The sequence below is a fragment of the Gigantopelta aegis genome, chromosome 9 (genome assembly GCF_016097555.1).
Source record: "Gigantopelta aegis isolate Gae_Host chromosome 9, Gae_host_genome, whole genome shotgun sequence".
Lineage (NCBI taxonomy): Eukaryota > Metazoa > Mollusca > Gastropoda > Neomphalida > Peltospiridae > Gigantopelta > Gigantopelta aegis.
In genome coordinates, this window is record NC_054707.1 from 77,270,552 (window position 1) to 77,293,786 (window position 23,235).

The following is a 23,235-nucleotide window of genomic DNA, read 5'->3' on the forward strand; positions in this document are numbered from 1 at the left end:
TTATTCTGTTAACATTTACAAGGAAGCCCCACACCAAAAGAACAAAAGTAAATTTGGACATTCATTGGTGAGACTTGTTTTATACTCCTCTGTTATTACATTATGTTCAAGTGTTTGTGGTATTTGACCAGTGCTTTAAAATTCTTAGAATTTTCCACTTAATGGTTTCTGCCAGAGGGTACCGAGGGTAAAATTATGTACCTTAAAATCTTGGAAATTAATGGATATATTTTTTTAATGTTTAGATAAATGATATTTATAATAAAAGTAGTCTCTGTTTAAAAGTTTAAAATCTCAACGTTTTGTCAACTAAATGTTGACATCGTCAGGAGAAAACTAAACATAAAAACAGGAGTTCAGCCTTTAAAACCAGTAGGATAAAAACAGTTAGATAAATGATAGTCAGAGAACTGCTGTTTACAATTGGTCAAGTGCATGAAATGCAATGTCCTGACACTAATAAATTTTCAAAACATTTCAAACCCATAACCACCTAGGTGGGGCACTTAAGTCCGTTTTGTTTTTATTACCTACCCTAAATAGGATTTGTTTTTCATCATTATTTTATACCCAAAATTTTTGCAAAGCACAGGCAAAGGTAGGCATTCTTCCACATGTCATCTTATATGTAGTTGTGTGCAACTTTCTAATAGAAATCAAATAATATTGTCAAAGTTTAATACATTGTTTACTACTTTTTTAATATACTGCTATACTTTAATTTTATAAAAACAATTTAGTCACACTGATTTTGTTTCCTGTTAAAAACAAAATCCTGAAATTAAATTAATAAAACGATATGTAATTAAGTATATACTTCTTCAAATGGATGTGAAATACTAAACATGTTTGTTTTTATATATTTCAGCAACTGAACCAATGTCTTTTGAGTCATTGATTAGATGAGATTCTGAAGACAAACTATTTAACAAATTACATTGCATCTTGATATTGAGAACAGAATGATAGAAATAATATAATCGTTTCAACTGGTATGTGAAAGAAACACTGGGGCAGAGGGTGAAATTGTTGCTAACAATAAAACACTTTCAACAATTTCATTTAATGCAATATTCAGTGTGTGTGTGTGTGTGTGTGTGTGTGTGTGTGTGTCTGTCTGTCTGTGTGTGTGTGTGTGTGTGTGTGTGTGTGTGTGTGTGTGACATATTGCTGCTAAGGAGTAATTCAGACTTGGGGGTGAATGAGGAAGTGTTCGTCGGGAACAGAAGCTTCAAGTTTGATCCCAACAGTTGTTGCCACAACACATGAGTTTATAATTTCTTTAAACCCTGTTTTGTACTGGTTGAATTGGCAAATATTTAACAGGCTGTCCAATGATCCTACTTTTTCTACTTATTCGTACTTTTTGGTCTTTGTCCTATTTTTGCTACTTTTTCTTCAAAATACCCAGGCTGGTTTTTTTAACTTTTTTTGTCGAATTAATGCCGCGAATTGCTGTTAAAGTGTGCATATTCCTTGTGTTATTATAAAAGTCAACAGTTATAGGAATGGGGTTTTTTTTGACAGCAATTTGTGACACCATATAATCTCCACATATTAAAATTACACCCTGAAAGCCAAAATATTTTCCAATGATTAACATGATTATAATGTAAAATGTGTATGTATGACTTCACAATACATTATGGAAAAGTGTAATTAATCATGTTAATCTGTTTTACTGTGCATCAGCACTACTATGCATGTAAATATATATATATATATATATATATATATATATATATATATATATATATATATATATATATATATATATATATTGATTAATATAGTGTACAGTAATTTGAAATAAATAATGTCGCTACGTACTGTTTCAGTCCTACTTTTATCCGACTTTTTCCTTGTTTTCCTACTTTTGTCCTACATTTTCTATATTTTCATTCCTAATTTTGTCCTTTTGATAAGGGTGTGCTGGACAGCCTGCTTTTATAAAGAGGGGATGGGGTACCCAAACGTAGACAGCCCTGATAGGTCTTGCAAGAACGAAGACGGGCCAATATGTTTGTATACATAACAGTGGAGAGGCAAAGATGTTGTGGTCCTCACCAACCCACCCTCTGGCTACGCAAGTTGTGATTTTGTTTTTCATTTCGTGTTTGGCTTTGGTTTTATAAATAGGGCAAGTGCCTATATCGGTTGGTCCAAGCAGTGCAGCTATGTAAGAATACGCCACGACTCTTGTAATCCATATACATGTACACCGAAACAAAAATGTATACAGAGGTATCATTATAATCCAAGCGCGTGTTCACACACACACACACACACACATACACACACCTCCGCTCCAGCAAATGTTTTGTGTTGGTTTTTTTGCAATATGTATTCTAAGGCAAAATGACTACTCCGTGACCCATAAACTTCACTTGCCACAATCTAATAGAGTGGGAGTTCAGACCAGTTATTCATGTTAAAAGGGCCACAAGGTTTGAACTCACTGACTGATGTAGTCATACCTGGACAATCCAAAAAGCAATTGCTGCCGGCCCGGGTGTGTCGTGGAATTCCCTCGATCGTAGTTCAATTAAAATGTTTTGGATCATACAATAACTAGGTTTGGTATTCCAAATGAATGTAATTTCCATTTATAATGCATATTTAGAGAAACAAGGCACACTAAATCCGTGATTGAGCTCCTTTAAATAAAACAAACTCTTTTTTTATGACAAGGTAAAATCTATTCCTCCCTTCCACTCCTCCCTGAAGCGGGCACAATTCAGGCTAACAGAAATAGGAAAGCTCCAACAGAGAGGACTCGAGTTTGTATGGCCACTTAAAGTCTTTCACACAAAAGCTGCCACTCTTCACTGAATTGTTGTCACAATTTGTGATTGACGAACGGTCACAAACGGTAATCACCTACATGAACCCCATCTCCTTATCTCCTTACCTCCAACAAGAAATGATGTTGTACAGGAAACGATGAAACGTTTTATGAAAGTTGCAGAAGAGATGAACCAGACATATACTGTTGTGACGGTACATGCTCTTAATTTCTTTTCGCCTGTGGCGATATTAATTGTTTTAGAAGGCCGTGTGCAGTTCCAAATGCACTTAGCCCAGGTGGGCAACTTGTTACGTGATACCTTTGCGCGACGGTCGTCGAGCTTTTCTAATACACACCTAGCGCAGGTGTGGAGGACATGTGGCCAGTACTTACGTAATAACTCCGCTAGTGCTGTTTATGACCAGGGGATTTCTCGCGGAATGGCGACAGCCAGTCTGACGATCAGAGAAAGATATGCCGGCGTGGTGGCTGTGGAAAATCCACATGATACGTGAGGTACCGCCTTGTATCCCCAGGCGATATTCGCTGTCTCTGAGAGTTTTGAATAAATAGCTAGGATTTTAGATATATCGGGGAGAAACATAAGGAAGGCTCCAGGGGATCGCTGTCCATCCGGACTGGTAAATCATTTTATTTTCTGCTCTGTTGTATAACATTGATGTGATTGATGTGACTTTAAATATTTTAATACTGTATTATACCATTATTTAGATGGTGCTGCCGGTCATCTGACGCAGTAATCTGTAGGCTCATTGTCCTAAATAATTATAATAAGCTTAACCAGTCATCCTAGAGGACCTAGTTTTTGTTGTGTTTTCTAGTGAACTAAACGTGCTATATTATATATACTTTATATAAGATCTTATCTCTGATCATACCTAGACGAGCCACTCGGGTAAATACTGCTCGATACAGAGAGATCTAATAGATATACAGTTAGGAGAGATATTTGGATAATCGTGTTTCATCCAGTTACGGGTATTATAGGATCCCCATGACAGGAGTGAACATTGGGGCGCTCGTCCCGGATCTGAAACGGGACATGCATATTTAAAAAAAAAGTATTGTTTGTAAATGGGGGCTTTATAAATTATTTTTACAAATAACTAGAAGTAGCAACGTTGTTCACTAGAAAATTAATTAATAATAAGTGCGTCATATCTAAACATGGATAAGAATTTGCTGGATAGGCCTACGCTCAGTGTAGTGGAGATTAAGCGATAACGTAAGGCCGAGTTAGTTGAAATCGCGGGTGAGCGAGAAATTGATTTAACATCAGCTAAAACCTTAGGAGATATAAGGACAATTATTATCCAGGAAGTTTTTGGTGATAGTCCTGTTATGGAAGACAGTGAGATTGTTCCAGAGATAGAGATAAATGAGTTAAGTGTGGAACAACAATTAGCTTTTAAAAAGCTTGAGTACGAAAGAGAAGAGAGGGATAGAGAGAGAGAAGATAGAGAGAGAGAAAGAGAAGATAGGGATAGAGAGAAAGACGATAGAGAGAGAGAAAGGGAAGAGAGGGATAGACAGAGAGAAAAAGAAGAGAGGGATAGAGAGAAAGAAGAGAGGGATAGAGAGAAAGAAGATAGAGATAGAGAGAGGGATAGAGAGAGAGAGAGAGAGACAGAGAGAGAGAGAGAGAAAGAAAAGAGAGGGATAGAGAAGATGGAGATAGAGAATTCCAGTTAGCAAAATTAAGGGTGGAACATGAGTTAAAGTTGAATACTGAAGAAGTCAGACGAGAAGTAGGAAATGGGTTTAACATGTCGGAGGCGTATAGATCAGTGCCTGTATTTGATGACCAGCAGGTAGATATGTTCTTCCAACTTTTTGAACGGGCCGCTAAGCAGCTAAATTGGCCGCAGTCTAAGTGGATATTGTTAGCCGTGTCTAAGTTTAAGGGGAAGGCTAGTGTAGCTTATAATTCAATGAGTGATGAGCGAGCAAGTCAGTACGACCTAGTTAAGGCTGCAGTGTTGAGGGCTTATGACCTGAGGATTTTCGTTTACGGTATAGCGAGTTGAGAAAAACGCAGGGTCAGTCTTATAGTGAGTTTGTAGCTAAGAAGGCAGGGATGTTTGATAAATGGGTGGTGTCTCATCAGGTAGAGTCATATACCGAGTTACGGGAGTTGTTGATCTTACAGGACATTAAAAATGGATTACCAGTTAGCTTACGTATTCATTTAGAGGATCGTGATGTCAAAAAGATAGAGGAGGCAGGCATAGTGGCAGATGACTACGTGTTAATACACAAAGCTCAGGCAGTACAGGGTAGCTCTATACAACAGGGTGTTAAGAAGAAATTTCAGCCAGGTTTTTCCCGGGAAAGTAACTATCGGGGAGAGTCATTGTTGGTCAGCTAGTCAGGCAAGGAATGCACCTGGTGGGCAAAGTGAGGATAAACCTGCATTATCAGCCAATGCACGAACTTTTCGTCCGCATTGCAGTTACTGTAAAAAGGATAACCATCTTGTCGGGGACTGTTATAAAAGGAAACGCGATAATGCGCAAGTGGTCGGTTTAGTGAAGTCAGCTCCGTTAGCGAGAGAGTTAATGGTTAGTCCCATGGCAGAGAAAGTAAACCCGTATGTGTCCACTGGTATGGTCTGTGATGTGAAACAAGAATTGTGTCCTAAGGCAATATCAATCTATCGAGATACCAGCTGTAGTCAGTCGCTGATCACGTCAGAGTGTTTAGCTGGTATAGAAAATTCAGATACAGGAAGTAGTTTGGCCTTAACCTCAGTTACTGGAGAAAAAATGGTTGTCCGGTTACATAAGGTTTTCTTGTGTTCGAAGTTTGTGACGGGACCAGTCGTTATGGGTGTTGTAAAGGACTTGCCTGTTGAAAACATAGGAGTTTTGTTGGGTAATGATTTGACCAGTCAGTGTTGCCATCCGAAATGTGACCAATTGTTAATTAAAGACAGCCCTTTACCAATAGAAGAGAGTGAGGTTGATGAGATTAGATATCCTGCGTGTGTAATGACTAGGGCTATGGCCAGAAGAGTAGCACGAGACCCAGAGGATATTTGTGATTTGTCTGATACGTGTGTGAGCCACGAAATTGGAGTGGATGAGGTTATCAGTAAATTGGTAGATAAGTCAACTGACGAATTAAATGTGGTGGAACATGTTGATCTCCCGCAGAGGGGAATTGAACCAGTTGTGTTTGATAGAGGGGATTTACCTTGTAATAGACAAGAGTTAATTCTAGAGCAGGGGGCTGATCCAAAATTGTTGGCAGCTCGCACTACATTGTTAACTGAGGACAAGGGAGTATTAATGAATAAGAGAGTTAGCGATAGGAAGGCTAGGAAGCAACTGAGCCATGCTCAGAGCAAAATAAAATCAGTGTTTGATAGGAAGGCTAAGAGTCGGGAATTTAAACCAGGGGATAAAGTGCTGCTGTACCTTCCCATTAAACGGGGTTCATTACAGAACAGGTATTTCGGGCCCTATGTTGTGCACAAACGGGTTAATAAGACAGGGTATGTGATAAACACTCCTGATAGGGTTAGGAGAAGTAGGTATTGTCACATCAATTTGCTAAAAGGTTATTTTGACAGACTGCCGATAGTTCCAGAGTTACCGGTCCAAATTGAGAGTCACTCAATTTCCTGTGATGACGTCAAGACTGCAGAGATCAAATTAACCAACAGCCAGATTCTAGCAGACTTGAACCCCCAGCGAGCAAAGTTGACTACGTTGAAACAAGACAATGTTTCCATTTGTCAGAACCTTCCAACGGTTACCAATACCTTAAGCCAAGATGTGCGCTTGGAACCCAACGCTACACCGATTCGACAGCATGCCTATCGGAGAAAACCTCTTAATTTCTTTTCGCCTGTGGCGATTTTAATTGTTTTAGAAGGCCGTGTGCAGTTCCAAATGCACTTAGACCAGGTGGGCAACTTGTTACGTGATACCTTTGCGTGACGGTCGTCGAGCTTTTCTAATACATACCTAGTGCAGGTGTGGAGGCCATGTGGCCAGTAGTTACGTAATAACTCCGCTAGTGCTGTTTATGACCAGGGGATTTCTCACGGAATGGCGACAGCCAGTCTGACGATCAGAGAAAGATATGCCGGCGTGGTGGCTGTGGAAAATCCACATGATACGTGAGGTACCGCCTTGTACCCCCAGGCGATATTCGCTGTCTCTGAGAGTTTTGAATAAATAGCTAGGATTTTAGATATATCGGGGAGAAACATAAGGAAGGCTCCAGGGGATCGCTGTCCGTCCGGACTGGTAAATCATTTTATGTTCTGCTCTGTTGTATAACCTTGATGTGATTGATGTGACTTTGACTATTTTAATACTGTATTATACCAATATTATTTAGACGGTGCTGCCGGTCATCTGACGCAGTAATCTGTAGGCTCACTGTCCTAAATAATTATAAAAAGCTTAACCAGTCATCCTAGAGGACCTAGGTAAACTGTAGGTTATTGTCTTTATTGTGATAGGTACCAGTATTAATTCTGTGTTACAAGGTTACTGAATGAGTAGTTAAGGGTTAATTAAAAATTAACCAGTTAGGAATAGAGTTGTAATTCCTTTATTAATTAAGTTCCCCTGGAAGCGTTTCTCAATTATCACACGTTACTGAACGAGTAGTAAGTTTAATTAAAAATTAACCAGTTAGGAATAGAGTTGTAATTCCTTTATTAATTAAGTTCTCCTGGAAGCGTTTCTCAATTATCACACGTGTGGGTGTTGTGTCACGGTGAAGTGATTAGCATATTGTGTAAACTAGACACCTAGAGATTAACTAATTAAGTGATCAGTTCTGGGTTGTTATTATTGTTGTTATTAATTAACTACTGCGGCAGTACATTTGTCAGCGTAGGTTAATACAGATTCCAAAGTGTATTGGATAATCGTGTTTCATCCAGTTACGGGTATTATAGGATCCCCGTGACAACTGTCGTGACGTATGACTTGGCTGTTGCACTGAAGGCATATTCTATTCAAGCTCTTGAAACACCAACATTTGACAGGGTCATTATTCTGCTAGGGAACTTCCATCTTGAAATAACGTACTTTGGAGCTTTGGGAACATTCCTGGCTGATTCAGGGACTGTATACATTCTCACTGAATCGGGCGTTTTGGCTTAAGGATCTATCGCTGGCGTCATGAATGGAAAGTTCTACAATAGATATACCAGGATCCACCAAATTGTGGCTGCCGCGATAGAACGAGCCCTGTTGTCTAAGTACTACGAGCTACTGGAAGAAGATGATGGTTCGCTGTTTCTGGAAGCGATGTCTGACTGTGATAGCAGCATGGAACACGATCTCACCGAGTCAGCCACATTCAAGAATCTCATGACAGGATATGAGAACTTCTTTCATGACACCAACGATGGAAAATACGGAAGCACGGCAGCTTTTTGGGCCATGTGTATTACATCATCAAGGTGTATCGAGAATTGCAGAGGGCTGTACGTACCAACGATGTGGACTGATACATACGTGTACTTGAGGTTTGCTTCGCATTGAATAGACCTAAGTTTATGCCAGATGGGGTTCACTCTTTCTCCACAAACTACGACAAGCAGATCCTGATGCCCGTAAGATCCTGGATATTGGTGCTTTTTCAATTTGAAGGACAAAAAAAAATCATATGCTAGGTGTGGAGTCGACTTGACCTTGGAACAGGGATGCTGCATCTCCAATGAGAGGTATCACGGCTTTCACCAACTCTGAGGGTGCCTTCAGGAGGTGGTCTGTCACTGACCCAACGTGGTATGGCCCTATCAGAGCTCCGTGAACTTGTTGGTCTACAGCATGTAGAAGAACCAGCTAATCAGTTAAGGAAATGGAGAATCCGACGTGACAACTCAGACGTTGATGCCATTGCCAGTGCCCTGAAAGAGACCTGCGATACATTTGCCAGCAACGCACCCACTGAGCTAGTCAATGTTGCATCAGGGAAGGCAACAAAGGATGAAACGAAGACTTTTCTCTTGGGAACAATGTAGTGAGGGAACACACTTCATTGAGGCAGAATGCACTTTAAATGGCTCAAGTTTCCTGAAAACCGTGGCTCGAACCAAGATGCAGAACTTTACTGCAGAGAATGTGAAGGGATCGAGGACAACAGTTAGGAAGCTGAATGCTGCCAAAGGAGTCAGGGATGTCTTTGGGAGACTCCTGACTGTCGTTGCCAAAGCAAGCAAGTCAATATATCTTCGTTACCTACCCGGTACTCAGTTATCCAATCACTGCAGTACCACACACACTCTCTCTCTCTCTCTCTCTCTCTCTCTCTCTCTCTCTCTCTCTCTCTCTCTCTCTCTCTCTCTCTCTCTCTCTCTCTCTCGCCCACTGTAATGGAAGGCTGCTGAAAACTGAGAAGTCAATCCTTACCAAAGCCTTAGAACAGAGACGACAAGATGCTGCACTGATTGACAGCAGTCTACCACCTATCAAGGCCACTGTGATAGATGGTGGGATCATCCTGCACGAAACTGTTCTCCAACACAGCAAGACAACATATGCCACCATGGCCCGATATCTATTAGTGAAGGTGTGCCGTAACCAGTGTGAACAAATCCACCTTGTCCTCAACAAATACCAATCACCATCTATCAAAAACTGTGAAAGACGACCGTGTGGAGCAGCTGGCAACCAAGCATTCATCATCACTAGACCTGAACAGGCACAGCGCCAGACTGAACTGCTAAAGAACGGCGCCTTCAAAGAGGAATTTGCCTGTTTCCTTATGGAGGAGTGGCAGAGGCCACACCACAACAAGGTCATTGGTGAGAAAATAATTTGTATCTCCCATGGTGATAAATGCATCCAGCTGAAGAGCGAGGATGACCTGCTACAAACTGAAGAACCACCTTACCTTCAAGGTCAGCATGAAGAGGCTGACACCTTGATAGCCTTCCATGTCAAAAGTGTTTCATTTGGTAAGTTGACAAGGTCCACTGAAACTGATATACTCGTCATTCTTCTTGGGCTTGCTGGACAGCAATGAGTGGCGGCAATGCCAAGCAGCAACTGTCAAAGTTGACAAAGATCAATTGTACCTCGCTACCCCCTTGCAACAAGATCCTGGTGAACCTTATCAAAAGAGCCCAGTTTGTGGCGAAGATGTGGATGAGAGGCACAGCCAACTCGTGACGATCCAACTGGTTATGGATGGACACAAAATGGCACCTGCTTGGAACCTGATTGGTACCTGGAACGTTCATTCCCAGAATCCCTGACGACAAGTGAACAAAAGACATCAGAAGAGATGTTCAGTGATGATGAAGAGTCAGACAACGCGTGGAGTGATGACAGCGATGAGGACAGTGATCGAGAGGACGAATAGGACGCCATCAAAGTAACATTGATGCAGATGCTGGGAGAAGCTTCGAAACCAAGTGTGCTTTTCGCTCAACAATTTGTGGTGTTTGCTGGCCATGTAGCTTAAACACAACATCAGGAGCTGCCTTGTATGAGTGGCCTCTAATGTAATCTATGTTCAAGGCCATAACAATGCCTCCTTGTTACAGGGTCTGAGCCTAGTGTCGTGATGACGTTCTCGTTCTCTGTGTATACAGGCCATAATAAAGCCTGAGTATTGGTATGAACCTAGCGCCGCACAATCAAAATGTCCAACATGTTGAGTCACTCCGAGAGACTAGCTGCCACCATACCTGCAACCCGTGTTTAACCTCACGTATAGTCAACATGTAGAGTCGATGTATTGCTATTGTTTGCTCATGTTAGTCAGCACTATTCCCGCTGTTTGTTCATGATAATTATGTAACGGTATTATTCATAAACAGAAAAAAATCAAAACGTATAACTTCGTTATAGCGTACATGTCTGTGGCGTGTTCTATAAAAGTTGTATACATTAAAACATAGTGGTATTTCTGTGGGTAAACCCGACATAAAATTGCTGTCATTGGTTATTATGTAGTCATGGGACCTCACTGAAGCCAGGGATAATGTGTTTAGCCTTGGCGCTGTTACTTTGAATAAATGCCACTCATCGTCAATTTGAAATTGTCATTGGGGGGGGGGGGGGGGGGGGGGGGTCAAAGCCACACCCCCAGGGCCGGCAGCAATTGCTTTTTCGGTTGTCCAGGTATGACTACATCAGTCAGTGAGGTCAAACCTTGTGGCCCTTTCAACATGAATAACTGGTCTGGGCTGCAGGTCTATAAACCAATGTCCGCATAATTCCTGCACAGGAGACTATTCTGTTATAGTTTTGTAACCTTTCGTGCATAAAATTATGGTACACTGATACCTTTCCCCCACGCCTTGTATTTTAATGTCATTGCCAATGTCACTAAATGTTGTTTTGGTTGCATTCGACGTTCGTCATTTCCGTGTTCTTGTGCTGCGATTTACTGAAGTAAAAATGGTTTCGTCGATTTAAATCACGTTGTAATCGTAAATGCACCCTGTAGTTAAATACCTGAATGTTTCCTCTTGTCTGCGTTTTAATTAAACAACAATATTTCTCAATAAATTAAGGCAAAAACTTAATTGGCAGATCGGTTGATTTTCCTATCGACCTATGCGAATCGGCAACCATTATTGAAATTTGTCTAACCTAGCACCATGTGTGATGGGGGGGGGGGGGGGGGGGGGGGGGGGGCGTGGTTAACTCGTCATACGGAGAGGTCAAATTAAAGCCGGTATCAGAATTTTATTTTTATTCATTATGAATTACATGCCAATTCATAGGTTTCCTTTTCATACAAACGGACAATAGCCTCACAATTAACATTTTCCCACAGTAAAATGTAGTAATGCGCGCGGGCGCGCGCGAACACGTGTGCGGTTAATTTAGATATTGTAAATGCTACACTAGTAGGCTACTAATAACATAAATATCGAAAGAATAATAAATACGTGGAAAAACAAACAAACATTTTATCAAAATATACGATGCACTTTGTTATACTACAAAACAAAAAAAAACGTACTTATTGTTTATTACAATACTCTTTGGACGGTTATGGCATCACGTAAGTATTGATATCAAGACTTTAGATCTGATTTTCATAAAATAATACCGACAACGAAAATCAATTAAATGACCAGTGGAATAATTCCTGTATTATTAGAAAATTCCATCGTTATTTGTGTGAGTTAAAACTACAAGATAGATTTTGATTTTGTCCCAGAATAAGATAAACTAATTAAATACGATTCATTTTTATCATAGCATTGTATAACATATGTCAAAAAGACGCGATTGGTTTTGTCACAGACGCGGTATTTTATCACATTCGATTTAGTATTAGCGCATTTTTTAAAACTAGTACCATACTCGCCAGACCCTAAAATCGATGGTACCCCATACATAGAAACAAATTCATTAAAAAAAAAATCCACCATAAATCGTTTGGGCACTTTGGTTTAAAAACAGTTTCATTTGAGTTCTTAAAAACACAAACAGTACAAATAACATAATTTTCCATTGAAAAAATGATTATTATATATCAGAAAATATGTTTTGAAAACTAGAAGCAGACTATGGCTATTAGCCTTTATTACCTACGAGGTACAGCATAATGAGGGTCATATTTATCGTACGATTTCCCTCGTATGTCATACCTGAATCGTATGTCCTCCTGGCATTGTCGTTTAACGATTGGCTGTTGTAAGAGTACATTTCTTTCTGATTGGCTGACACGACATTCCACAGATAATACATTCTTCATTCATACAGTTTTACTACGAGTGTAAGCTGATCACATGCCGTAATGACAAATACCTGTTTTTAATTAATTTAATAAAACATTATTTGATTATTTATGATAACTTGTATTATATTACGATGTAGTTGTGACACATCAAACACATAATTATGAATATAACGTTCACGACTGTTAGAAATCTATGCTAAGGTCGACGACAGTCACTTTTCGCACCCTTGTTTTGGCTTCGTACATAATAAATGTAGCATATCTTACCATATCATTTGAAAGCCATATTTAAAATGTACAATGTTTTAATCACAAGATTGTCTTCAAACACATTCAAGTGCATTAGTAATGTTCAAACAAAAAAATTTCAATAGCAATTTTGCATTGGAATTTTTCCATTATTCTTAAAACGGAAACGTCATGTACCCAATTTATAGTTATTGTAAGGAGATACAAAGTGACGGCATTGGAATACTGACGTCATTCAAATTCAAAATTAGCTATATTACAATGCTTTGCCACATTAAAATAAAAACTGATCTACTAACCTTGACCCCTGTCAAATTTCTATAACAAGCAGACAACACTGTTTAGGCCTACAAGTCGGTATTTTGTTTATTGTTCCGGAGAAAATATTAAGTTTATGTTTTAAAAGATGAAAGAAATAAAAAGTACCTTTTGTCAAATTTATCATATCAAAAAATTACCGTTGGATATGTTTGTTGTTGTTTGTTGTTTTTGGGGGGTTTTTGTGTTGGTTTTTTGTGTGTGTTTTTTGGGGGGGTTAATATATTTATTGCCCCAGATATTTATATATTGATAATGTAAGGGTTGGGGCCCTGAAATCATTATCTTACAATAGATACATAAATATAAAGTGCATTAAAATTACTAGTTAATTGAAACAGTCAAACTTGGAGCACAAAATTAATGACAGACTAAATATATAATAAAAGAGAAATTAAACAGATAGACAGAGAGAAAAGAAGAAAAGAAAAATCCATATTTCCAAATATAAAAAACAAACTTTATTGGCTTTTAGGTTACAACAAAAAACAAAACAAAAAACTCTTTATGTGAACAGTTTTTATAGAGTATGTATTTCTCTATTTGTAATGTATCTGTAATTACATTTTTAATTCCAGTTATATGAAGTATATTATTTTGAAGTTTTGTTCTATATATATAATGCTTTACATTGACAATAAGCCAATTCACAAATTTATGATTTGTATGTATGCTGCCTGTGACGGTACATGCTCTTAATTTTGTTTTCGCCTGTGGCGATATTAATTGTTTTAGAGGGCCGTGTGCAGTTCCAAATTGCACTTAAGCCCAGATGGGCATCTTGTTACGTGATACCTTTGCGCGACTGTCATCGAGCTTTTCTAATACACACCCAGCGCAGGTGCGGAGCCCAGGTGGCCAGTAGTTACGTAATACCTCCGCAAGTGCGGTTTTTACAACCGTGATTTGGCGACTTGGCGTCATTGAGTCTGGCGATCTAAGAGAAAGATATGCCGTCTTGGTCGCTGTGGAAATTCAGATGATACGTGAGGTACCGCCTTGTACCCCCAGGCGATATTCGCTGTCTCTGAGAGTTTTGAATAAATAGCTAGGGTTTAGAAATATCTAGGAGAAACATATTGGAAGGCTCCAGGGGATCGCTGTCCGTCCACTGAACGATCTATATTAGTTCAGACGGGACTTTGGTAAATATATATTTTCTGCTCTGTGTATAACCTTGATGTGGTTGATGTGACTTTAAATATTTAATACTGTATTATACCAATATTATTTAGACGGTGCTACCGGTCATCTGACGCAGTATTCTGTAGGCTCACCGTTCTGATATATATATATATATAGCTTAGCCAGTCATCCTAGAGGACCTAGGTAAACTGTAGGTTATTGTCTTTATTGTGATAGGTACCAGTATTAATTCTGTATTACAAGGTTATTGAATGATTAGTTAGGGTTAATTAAAAATTAACCAGTTAGGAATAGTGTTGTAATTCCTTTATTAATTAAGTTCCCCTGGAAGCGTTTCTCCATTATCAACATTGTCTTGTTTCAACGTAGTCAACTTTGCTCGCTGGGGGCTCAAGTCTGCTAGAATCTGGCCGTTAGCCAACTTGACCTCTGCAGTCTTGACGTCATCACAGGAAATTGAGTGTCTCTCAATTTGGACCGGTCTCTCTGGAACTATCGGCAGTCTGTCAAAATAACCTTTTAGCAAATTGATGTGACAATACCTACTTTTCCTAACCCTATCAGGAGTGTTTATCACATACCCTGTCTCATTAACCCGTTTGTGCACAACATAGGGACCGAAATACCTGTTCTGTAATGAACCCCGTTTAATGGGAAGGTACAGCAGCACTTTATCCCCTGGTTTAAATTCCCGACTCTTAGCCTTCCTATCAAACACTGATTTTATTTTGCTCTGAGCATGGCTCAGTTGCTTACTAGCTAGTTCGGTCGCCGGCAACCTCCTATCCCTAACTCTTTTATTCATCAATACTCTCTCAGTTAACAATGTAGTGCGAACTGCCAACAATTTTGGATCAGCCCCCTGCTCTAGAATTAACTCTTGTCTATTACAAGGTAAATCCCCTCTATCAAACACAACTGGTTCAATTCCCCTCTGCGGAAGATCAACAGGTTCCACCACATTTAATTCCTCAGTTGACTTATCTACCATATTACTGATAACCTCATCCACTCCAATTTCATGGCTCACACACGTATCAGACAAATCACAAATATCCTCTGGGTCTCGTGCTAACCTACTGGTCATAGCCGGTTATTATCGTCGTTTCTGTGCTAAATTTGCGACGGTAGCGGCCCCCATCACATCGCTGCTAAAAAAGGAAACTAAGTTCCAGTGGTCAGATGAATGCGAGAAGTCATTCAACCGTCTCAAGCAGATGCTCTCCTCGTCCCCCATGATGGCAGCGCCAGACTACCGAATGCCTTTCAAGCTAGCTGTGGATGCCAGTGACGTGGGAGCTGGAGCTGTGCTGTTCCAGGAAGACGAAAATGGACTGGACCATCCTGTAAGTTTCTTCTCCAAAAAGTATGACAAACGCCAGGTGAACTATTCCACTATAGAGAAGGAAGCTTTGGCCATGGTACAAGCTCTGAAGCATTTTCAGATCTACGTGAAATCGGCAGTGCACCAAGTGGTGGTCTTTACTGATCATAATCCGCTTACCTTCATTCACAGAATGAAAGCCACCAACCAGAGAGTTTTGAGATGGAGTCTTCTTCTGCAAGAATTCCCAATTACCATTGAACATATCAAGGGCACATCCAATGTAATCGCTGATGCCCTGTCCCGAAGTTGAACATTATGATAATATGTTGACATTCTTGATTTCTGTTTTGTTTATATATATTTTATTTGTATACCAGGGACTCAGAGACTCAGTGTGATTACTGGTAGTCACCTTATTATTACATGTGTTATAAATGCCCATATGCGTCGGTTAACGTACCTTTTTGTTTTAATGTAGTATATTTCCCTATTCCTAGAGTAGAGGAAATATCCTTTTTGAGGTGGGGGTGTGTGACGGTACATGCTTTTAATTTCTTTTCGCCTGTGGCGATATTAATTGTTTTAGAAGGCCGTGGGCAGTTCCAAATGCACTTAGCCCAGATGGGCAACTTGTTACGTGATACCCTTGCTAATCACACACCCAGCCAGGTGCGGGGGCCATGTGGCCAGTAGTTACGTAATACCTCCGCGCGACCATGGAATCTCTAGCGAACTGGTGACATTAAGTCTGGCGATCAAAGAGAAAAATGCGTCTCTGGGAGTTGGGGATATATCACTTGATAGGGGGAGGACCGCCTTGTACCCCCAGGCGATATTCTGGTTTTATAATAAATAGCTAGTTTTTTTTAGATATCGAGGAGGACCATAGGAAGGTATCCCGGGGAAACGTTGTCCGTTTGGACTTTGGTAAATATATTATTTCTGCTCTGTTGTATAACCTTGATGTGATTGATGTGACTTTTAATATTTTAATACTGTATTATACCAATATTATTTAGACAGTGTCTTCGGTCATCTGACGAAGTAAATCGTAGTCTTACTGTTCTATATTTATACGAGTATTTGGTAATATAAAGCTTAGCCAGTCATCCTAGAAGACCTAGGTAAACTGTAGGTTATTGTCTTTATTGTGATAGGTACCAGTATTAATTCTGTGTTACAAGGTTACTGAATGAGTAGTTAGGGTTAATTAAAAATTAACCAGTTAGGAATAGAGCTGTAATTCCTTTCTTAATTAAGTTCCCCTGGAAGCGTTTCTCAATTATCACACGCGTGGGTGTTGTGTCACGGTGAAGTGATTCGCATATTGTGTAAACTAGACACCTAGAGATTAACTAATTAAGTGATCAGTTCTGGGTTGTTATTATTGTTGTTATTAATTAACTACTGCGGCAGTACATTTGTCAGCGTAGGTTAATACAGATTCCAAAGTGTATTGTGTTTTTGTTGTGTTTTCTAGTGAACTAAACGTGCTATAATAATATATACTTTATATAAGATCGTATCTCTGATCATACCTAGACGAGCCAAAGCGGTTTTGAACTGCCCGTTACAGAGAGATCTAATAGATATACAGTTAGGAGAGATATTTGGACAATCGTGTTTTATTCAGTTACGGGTATTATAGAATCCCCGTGACAGCCGAATAGAACCATACTTTTATCAAGCTGAATATATTCGTCTTTTTGCTGTAACCATTGTTCTATAGTTTTCCAAAGTTCACTGACTTTAGGGCAATCGTAAAACAAGTGTTGCAATGTTTCTGGTTGCTGATTACAAACGTTACAAGTACTGGAAGCAATATACTTTGTTTTATATAAAAACTAATTTGTTGGTATAATCCTATGTAAAATTTGGTACTGAAACCATAGTAGAGTTGGATCTTTCAAAATCATAAATGGAAGACTATAATAATTTGCCCATTTTGAAGTAGGAAAACAGCATTCTTCATGAGAATATTTCAATTATGATGTAGGAACTACTGTATCATTATTCAGTACTTTATATATTTCTCTACTTCCCGACCGTTGGATATGTTTTATTTATTGTGTACGATGCCAAAACAAAGGTCCAAAAAGTGACTGTTGTCGACCATAGCAGACGACAAAATTGTGTAGAACGGGAAAAAAGGCTACTAATAATCAAGTAAATGATCTCGTCCAAATTGACGGAAGACTTGTTGGTAGGGTGCTTAGCATTATCCAACCCCTGGGAACATTTAATGTCTTAAATGTGCAAGGTACTTTTAATATTACCGTTTATCCGCAATCAAAATCCGCGGTAGCTAGCAGTGTTGTGACTCTGTCAATTGACCCACAGTAAGCTTGACTGGTTCGTTGCAAATGAGGTGAATAACAACATTTACTGTTTCCTGGTTATTACTTAATACATTTAACTCGTTACTAATTAATTCAATTACTGTGTATTTGTTTGCTTTTTAGTATACACATGTTTTACAATTTACAGTTGTTGATACATGTGTACTCTTTACTTATGGGCGTATAAATATGACGTCACTTTAGAACGGGTTGTGACTTGGTTTTCGAGACATCAATGAACAAACATTACTCCGTCGTTACGGAAACGTTAGTTTATAAACAATGACTGGAATGTTCATTTAGCAAGACAGTTCTACGGTAATAAACAGAATATTACACTCGTGTCCATGACAGACGATGTTTACGACACTCGTGCCTAAATTATCGCATATCCCTAGCTCTCGCTCGGGAAATATGATAATTTAGGTACTCGTGTCGTAAACATCGTCTGTCATGGACACTCATGTAATATCCTCTATTTATTACACACCAGTGTAAGATATTACTCATGTCATAACAATTACTCAATATCTGACTAGTGTAATATTGGCACACGCAGACTGGCGGGGTAATTTTTTAATTTGAATGACGTCGATATTGGAATGACGTCACTTTGTATCTCCCTGCAATAAGATAAACTGGGTGCATGACACGTCCTTTTCCCGAACGCTAGAAAAACATTTAAGTGCAAAACTGCTGTTAAAAATGTTTTGTTCAGAGACTATTAACGTATCTAACCGTTTTTGTACAAAATAGTGTAATTTAAAAGTGTATCATTACGAAATACGGCCATGAATGGAAATTGCGATAAGATATATTTGGACCCACTATGTACCACAGGTATCCCCAAACAGAAACCCGCAATACAAATGCTATTGTTACATATATATATATATATATATATATATATATATATATATATATATATATATATATATATATATAAATTATATACTCTTTTATCACATAACGTTACTATGATATATCTTACGTTGTTGTTTGGCGATACCTGTGCTGTGTACAAAGCCAAAACGATGTCGTCGACATGCTACTTAGTTTTTACGGCCCTATGTATACAATGTCAGCGTCACATCTCGTCAATCCCATTCACTCAGCTCAATCTTTGCTGGTCTGATCTACAATTCAGTCATTATTGTGACTTTAAATACGTTAATTAACAATTATTAAAGGCCACCTCAGACCTTGCATGCAACAAAAGTCGTACGTCGTTGCATCGTGTGCGCTAGCCTGCGATGCAATTTTTGTTGCATGCAACTGAAATTGCTCCCATCAAACATGTTTGATTTTATTGCATGTAATTGCATCTAATTGCACACCGTCGCAAACGTGTGCGCCTTCGATGCAACAAAACTTTGACGCAATAATTTAAATTGCCAATGAACGGATAGATAGTGATCACATGACTCAAAATGGCAGCCTCCAGCAGCATGTTATTTACAGAAAAAGCGGATGAATTAGTGGTAATGTGGCAGACAATGCTATGTCGTTTGACACAGCATCCCCTGAATATAGCAACACGGCTAAAAGGGAGATGTGTCTTGCAGGAATAGAATATGTGCTTGGAATACCACGTTATAGTATAGGTTTTCTACACACTTTGTGTGGTTATATCCTAAAGGACCAAAAAGAGTGCGGGACGAATTCCGTGCTACTTTACGTAAATTCAATCTTCTTCGTCATAAAAATATGTTGTAGAATGTGTCTTGATGACCACCGTCGAAACAAATACGGAGAAAAACCCGCCATTTTGACTGTCACGTGATCACTACTAGACTAAAATTGCTGGTTGTCGCATGTGTGTGCGGATCAGTGCAACGAGAAAAAAGTTGCTTTACAATCATGCAATTTCAATTACATGCGACAAAGTTGCAAATGTCTGCGGTAGCCTTTATGCAAGCTTCGCGCCAAAATCTAAACTGTACATTGATGACGTCGCGTTGCTTACTATGACGTCGTTTTTATTTACGTGTGACGTAGATCACTTGCTGACCCAATTCGTAGAAAAATAACCTGTAGCAGGTCTTGACATCTGTTTACTTCTGCGATGCGGCTTGCTTGCAGTTGGTTTGTAATATATAAAATACTAAACTAGCTTGCCCCTCATACCATTTTTATGAAACTCGTGAACAGTGTTGGTATTTACTCGCTTTCGCTCGTCAGATACCAAAACTGTTCACTCGTTGCATAAACTTGGTATGACAGGCAAGCTCGTTTAGTATTCTATATATATATATAGACGGACGGTATTTTGTTACCTCATCGTGTATGTTTCAGCGCTAAACCTAGCCTTAGTAACGTCACGTCACTGTCGTTCTGCCAGTTAACAAGTCTACCGCTGCTAACTATAGTGGCGCTGCATGCGATAGTATCGTTTCTCCTTAACTAATTTTTATCTTTATCCTGCAAACCATAAAAATTAAGGGGAAAAGTTATTATTTGTGTTATTTCAGCAACATTGTATGATGACCTAGAAGTCAAATGAGCGATTCTGTAATGTAGCTATGCGTGTGACATCACATGAATGACGTCAAAAGTCATGTCCTGCTAGTACTAGTAGTAGCAGGACATGACTTTGCTTTATCCGTCATCATATTCTGTCAATAGAACTAGTGGTTGCAGGATAAATATTGTTTATCGTTCGTGTAATTGTATACCGAGTGTCAAGCCATCTCGTGGAGAGACATTTATATAGGCCTGTTTGCCAATCCACTTAATTCAATATATAGAGAATAACTAGTTAATAACGTCGGATATCGGCTTTATCTTGTGAAGATAAGAATGGGAAATTAGAAACTCTGGTTGCAGGAGAAATATATATATATATATATATATATATATATATATATATATATATATATATATATATATTATACATAGCAATGAAATATATAGATCTACGGAAACCATAAAAGTCATATCCGGTGAAAAGTCATATTTTCACTGTATTTTAGCTACAGTGAAAATATAGAAGTCGTATTTACTTTTTTGTAAAAGTGCATGATTAAATTATCTCCCTTTGTCTCTGTTCTTCGTATTTAAATTTGATGATTACCAATGCATCTGATCGTATTTGAAAAATAAAATATGTAATTTAAACAACTGTACCTATAAAAACGGGATACGAAGTGCAATTACGATAAAATATATAAAACAAATTGAATACGAAACTAAATAATGATGACACAATGTAGTTCCATCGAGTGTAAGTGTAACAATTTAACGGCGTTCGACTCGTTTTGTATTTGTGGGAGTTTTTAGAGGATCGCTTTGTCAGGTATGTTTGCACCGCAGTATTGTTAAATAAATGTTAATAAAGATACATTTTAATCAAATTTCTTTTTAAAAGTCTATGGTAAAGTAAATTTTCTGGCAAAGTTCCATAGGAAGAAATATATCATGACGTTACGTGTTTTCGATAGAATAAGTGAAAGATATTATCAAAGAGCGAAAGATATTATAAAAAAATTAGGAAATATGTATATAATAAATAGACCATTTCATGGTGTTTTTCCGAATACGATTTTTATGTCAACTCGAAAACCATATTTTCACTCATTGCTTCGCAATTCGTGAAAATATGGTTTTCACACATCACTCGTTGACATAAAAATCGTATTCGAAAAAAACCCATGAAATAGCCTATATATATATATATATATATATATATATATATATATATATATATATATATAGGCCCTATATATATATATATATATATATACTCTTCAAAAAAAGAAACGCAAAAGGGTACAAATGGGTTATAACTCCGATTTTATGTTTCCTACCGGTTCATGCTTTGTGAATATAAGGTCATTGCATGTCCCAAACACATTCCCACGGTTACATTCGATAAAACGCAGCTACTGTAAAATAAAGTTTCAAAATGTGAATATTCGCAAAAACGCAGCCACGTGCAAACCATGTCACCACTGCACGTGCGTTGTCTGCACGTGCAACATGAACACCGACAGTATAAAAGTGCAGGGTGTTCGCTTGCCTGGCCTCTGTATCTGGCCGACAGTTGACAATCCAGGACATGCCACGTCTCAGTGAACCGCAGAGAAACAATGCCATCGGCCGACTAGACGCAGGCGAATCCAGAACGGCCGTTGCCAGGGCATTCCATGTGTCCCCAAGCACCATCTCCAGACTGTGGGACCGTTACCAGCAACATGGATCAACACGTGACCTCCCTAGATCCGGTCGACCACGGGTCACTACCCCCGGGCAGGACCGCTACATCCGGGTACGCCACCTTCGGGAACGATTGACTACTGCCACCTCCACAGCCGCAGCAATACCAGGTTTGCACAGGATATCCGACCAGACCGTACGGAACCGCCTACGTGAGGTAGGAATTCGTGCCAGACGTCCAGTTCGAGGTGTCATCTTAACACCACAACACCGTCGACTCCGACTGCAGTGGTGCCAGATTCATCGACAATGGCCTCAACTGCGATGGAGACAGGTGTGGTTCAGTGACGAGTCCCGATTTCTGCTCCGACGTCATGATGGAAGATGTCGCGTGTATAGGCGTCGTGGTGAACGTTATGCGGCAAACTGCGTGCAGGAAGTGGACAGATTCGGCGGGGGTAGTGTCATGGTGTGGGCAGCCATCTCACACACTGGCAGAACTGACCTGGTCCACGTGCAGGGCAACCTGAATGCACAGGGCTACATTGACCAGATCCTCCGGCCACACATCGTTCCAGTTATGGCCAACGCCAACGCAGTGTTCCAACATGACAACGCCAGGCCTCACACAGCACGTCTCACAACGGCTTTCCTACAGAACAACAACATTAATGTCCTTCCTTGGCCATCGATATCACCGGATTTGAACCCAATTGAGCATCTATGGGACGAGTTGGACCGACGCCTCCGACAGCGACAACCACAGCCCCAGACCCTGTCCGAGCTGGCAGCAGCCTTGCAGGCCGAGTGGGCCACCATCCCCCGGGACGTCATCCGTACTCTGGTTGCTTCAATGGGCAGGCGGTGCCAGGCAGTTGTCAACACACGCGGAGGCCACACCCGGTATTGACTCCAGATGACCTTGACCTTGGTGGTGTGTCCTATCACTTACTCACAATGGACTAGAGTGAATTGTGAACAATCCTGCAACATTTGGTAATTATCGGACTCACCATTCAATAATTAAATCAATTCTCCAAATGTTACGACAATGTGGTTTTGCGTTTCTTCTTTTGAAGAGTATATATATATATATATATATATACTTTTATCAACGAGTGCTGATAAATTACGATATCACCAGACACGGGGGGGGGGGGGGGGGGGGGGGGTATTCTTTTTATCATCCATTATCATTCTTCTCATTTGCGACAGTT